Here is a 4329-nt window from a genome sequence, read left to right on the forward strand (position 1 = left end):
GCAGATAATGATTGGTGGTGGTGGGGTGCAGAGGCCACTTCAGTCACACGGTGTTCAGCTTCGTACTCGATCTGATCCCATGCGGGAGGCAGATGTCCCAAGAGAAACGTCCCTACTGTGTGACAGTAAGAGTCCTGGGCACTCTGGGGACGGGAAGGTCATTTCAGGGAATGACGCTACCCCTTCACAGGTCCCTTCTTCAGGAACACAGAGCCTCGGACGACGTTCCTCTTGGTGATGGTGGTGCTGGTGTTGGTTTTTGTGGTGGTCCTGTTGGGACGGTGGTACTGCTGCCTGTGGCAAAGGTGGAATTGGATCCAGGCCCTGTCCCAGAAGAAGAGGCGAGCACGAGCTGAGAAAGCAGCGGCGCAGGCAGAGCTGCCGCGGGTGGGAAGTGCACAAGGTGAGGCCCAGCTGCAGGCGGCTGCCACCTCCCTGCCCAGCCCACACCCACCTCCGGATCCTGCTCTGTATCCTCTTACGGGACTGCCTTTTTCTGTTTATTTGCAGAGAAGCTGCAGGACAAGCTCAGTAAGTCCCCATCCCCATCCCTGTGTGTCCTGGGGTCCTTGGTGACATGATCACTGACTCTGCACATTGTTCCCTGCAGGGTGGACAAAGAACCCAGACCGACCACGTGAGTGCCCGGGACCTGCATCTCAGCCTCTCTGCTCAGATAATTCAGCCCCGCTCCTCACCCCTAACTGCCCGGGGGGGGGATATGGGGACACTGATGGGGGCCCCAGGCAGTGGTCTCTCAGTGAGCATGGGGCTGCTGTCTGTGTCCATCAGGGGACGATCAAGCCGGGACACCCAGAGCCCCCGCAAAGGAGAGGGGTGGGGTGATGACTCAGTGTGTGAGTTCCCTCCCTGGCTGCTTCACAAAACCTTTAGTCGGAAGTAAAAGCAGGAGAGAGAAGTGTCTCTTAAGAGGAGGAGTGGCCAGTGACAGTCGTCACAGATTTATTGGCACTGCTGAAGAAAGAGGACCTGAAGTTTTCTTGTCACGCGGCCCATTTGTTCCCAGAAGTAGGCAGGGATAACACAGATTGGGTTGGATGAATTTGGGCAGAGAGCACCCACGTCCGCTGGGGTCACCCCTCGTCCGAGGCGGGTGTGGTGCTTCCCCCCTGAATGCCTGACCCCCGATCGTCCCATACCCTGAAATCGTGAGCTTTTTCCTTTTCACGTAAAGGAAGGCTTCTCATGGGCACGCCGGCGCTGCCAGCGTCCCGAGTCTTGCACTTGGGGCTGTTATTAAGGAGAGGAAGAGTGACTTGGACACCTGTGCTGTGATACTGCCACTGTCCGTGTGTCACAGAGACGTTCCTCAGTGACTCGGGGTGGGGGCGGTCCGCACGGTAGACGCACTGGACTGAGGAGGGATTCGTGAGGGGCAGGTGGGAGGACGACACCAGCTGACCGCATCCACCGTACCGCTCCGAGTCCCCTGCGGTTAAACCCACGAATTGGGCATCTCTGGGGTTTTCCTCTTAACCCTGTCCCAGCATCGCTGGCAGAAGGTGACTGAAACTTCGCAAAGAAAAGCTGCGGATGAGCAGTGGCTGCTGTACAGACAGGCACAGGGCAGCTGTGCGGTGACATTGGGACAGCCTGTGCAGGGCTCCTGCAGGGTCCTGAGCTGCTGCTGGTGGAAGGAGGGGCTGGGCTGAGAAGGGACCGGGCAGAGGGAGGTGGGGGGTGGGGGCCAACCGGGAGGATGATGGGGGGCACAAGGGGGAAAAAGTGCTGCAGAGAGACGTTCGGCCCCTCCCTCTCCTCTCCTCTCTCATCTGTCCCTTGGCAGCCGACTGTTCCCATTGGGCAGGGTCACAGGCAGCCCCGAGGGTCCCTTCCCAGGGCAGCAAGGGTTAAGGTTACGGCAGGGTGGCTGTGAAGGCCACCCCTACTCGGATCCTTCAAGGTCAACTGTCAGAGCCATGGTCCACTGCCGCACCGCCCTGCAGGTCCAGGTGGCCCAGAGGATGAGTTCCCAGTGACCTCATCACACTTGGGGCTGAGAAGGACCAGCGCCCACCTTCTAACCCCCCCTGTGATTTTGAGCACAGAGCAGACCCGACCTCCTCCCTCACACCTACAGGTCCTAGTGAAGCGGGAATTTTGGAGGACGAAGGCAAATGGAGGTCGGTGAAGATTCTGTGACGCAGTAGAATCGACGTCCAGCCAAGGGACACCGCCCGCTGATCGCCGCCGTGGTCCCCGAGATTCCTGTCACCTGTGCGTCTTGGGGAAAGGCCGCTCACGGTGTGCCCCTGGTGCCTGCTTGTGGGTGTCAGGGCACGGTCATTAAATAAATGTGGCCGTGATGTTCACTCTTCAGTGCAGCTGCTTGTAGGTTTTACCCCCAGGGTGTACTCACCAGCTTCACCATTTTGCTTGGCTGCTGTGACAACCAAGCGCACATTCCTGACCCGACACAGTGCACCTCTACCACCGTACATCTGTGCAGGTGGAGGTGCAGCCTGGCTCTCGCCGAGCCGACGTCGGGGTCTGCAGGCTGGGTCCTTTGTGTAGGACGCGGGCATGAGTCCGCATTGTTGACTGATGGCTGGGGAGCTGCGTTCCCAGTGGCGGAACCCGGCGGCCCCTCTTGCTGCTGTCGGGAGAGCTGAGACCACGCCAGACTGGAAAGGTGCTGGGTCGTTCAGCGGGGACAGATGTGAGGGCACAAGTCAGGTGAAGGGCACGACCTGGGGACAGTCCCAGCCGTGGTCACTGCTGGAGGGGCCCTTGCTCAAGACCTCACTGCAGAGTCGATGGCCTCAGCGGGAATCCGGGCTCCAGAGGAAGTGTCAGGCACGTGCAGGAAGTGTCAGGCACGTGCTTGGGAAAGATTGCTCTAGAAGGACACCCAATGGCTCAGTGGGGGTCTGGGGGCACAGGAAGGGAGCAGGACCCAAGCAGGCCCTCAACCGGCTGACCAGTGGGAGGACAGCCAGTGCCACTTGCTACCATGGGGCCTTTGGCTAGGCTGGCCTGTGGCCCTGTTAGCATGACTGCCATTTTGCTCCTCTGAGGTCCTCAGGGAAAACACTTAGGACGTGCGGGAGATGTTGGGAAACGTGTCTTGGGCAGATTATTCCAGAAGAGGTGCACACGATGGCCAAATTGCCGTCTGCAGAGTCTGGGGAGGGAGCGTGGAGTGGGGGTGGGGGTGCTGGACCCAACCAGGCCGTCTAGTGGCCGAGAAGGAACCCTAGCCTCCCGCCATGGCCCTGGACACACTGCAGAGCCCCCCACCGCCCCACAGGGACAGAGAGGGCTTTGCTTCTCACTTGGGGCGCTCTCGTCTCCCACCCAGTGTCGGGCAATCTCAAGGCTGCCCCAGCAGTGGCTGCAGCTACTGTCTGCCTCTACCTTCACCAGGCCCTCCCCCTCCCAGCTCTGCCCTGTGTGCCCCCCATCCGTTTCCTTCTCTCTTTAAACCCAGCAACTTGAAGGAGATTCCTTGGCTTAGGAAAGTGGGTGCTCATACACCTCCCCATCCGGCCACCCACCCCAGCACAGCCACACACCAGGCCTGCCTTGGCTCAGTCTGTGGAATGTGCCTGCGTCAGTCTGCGGGGACAGGGCTGAGCCTGGGCTGGGAGGGGGCGCCCTGGACTTGGTGGGGGTCTGCTGGCGGCACCCAAGCTACAGGGCCTTCACTTGATTGGGACTGTGGTACCACGTCTCCCTGTGATTTCTCCATGTCTGCATCCCCAGGCTGCTGGTCCTACCTTTTCCCCACTCACGCCACCCCCGCTGGGTGAGGACTCCTGCCAGCTGTGAAGCTGCCTGACCCCATGCCTGACCCCCTGCTGTTTTCACGGTCAGGGGACACAGTCATTTCAGTGGCCTTTGCCAGCCTAAGGAGCCAAAAAGTGACAATTTTCCTGCTCCGTTTGGACTGGGCAACCAGTCCAACCGCAGCTGCCGTTCCCTCCCTCTCCCAGACCGTGGGCAGGGGTGGGGGTCCTTGGAGGAGGGTTGGCTGGTTAATGGGGTAGAGCCCTGCCACTGCTGTGCCTGGTCACCCCCTGCAAGGTCGGGTCCCCTTCCCCTGGAGGGTCCTGGGAGAACTGTGTACTCTCTGAGCCCCACTGCCCCCCACACTCCCTGCCGACCCCCCCAGAGGCTGCCAGACCTTGTGTGCTGAGCAGAGAGGGAGGGACAGCCTCGGGGTTGGGCTGGGCCCCGGGCTGAGGTCGGAGCCTGGGACAGCTGGGTTTGTCTCGGGTCAGCCACATGGAGGCACTGTGCCGGCCCAGGGGACGGGCAGGAGCCCCTTCCTGGCCTGCTCCGCAAATGCTGCCCGGGAGTTCTGGA

The 4329-nt window shown here is 60.8% G+C and overlaps 1 long non-coding RNA gene across 1 annotated transcript; it reads left to right on the forward strand.

Annotated features, from left to right (window-relative positions):
* The first annotated feature begins 539 nt into the window (after positions 1 to 539).
* Positions 540 to 2338, forward strand: LOC118988321 (uncharacterized). Its single transcript, XR_005066746.1, has 2 exons — positions 540 to 637; positions 2102 to 2338. It is a non-coding gene; the product is annotated as an uncharacterized LOC118988321 (long non-coding RNA).
* The last annotated feature ends 1991 nt before the right edge of the window (positions 2339 to 4329 follow it).

Source organism: Sturnira hondurensis, unplaced genomic scaffold (genome assembly GCF_014824575.4).
Source record: "Sturnira hondurensis isolate 20B ecotype Veracruz unplaced genomic scaffold, ASM1482457v3 Scaffold0006383, whole genome shotgun sequence".
NCBI classification, from domain to species: Eukaryota; Metazoa; Chordata; class Mammalia; order Chiroptera; family Phyllostomidae; genus Sturnira; species Sturnira hondurensis.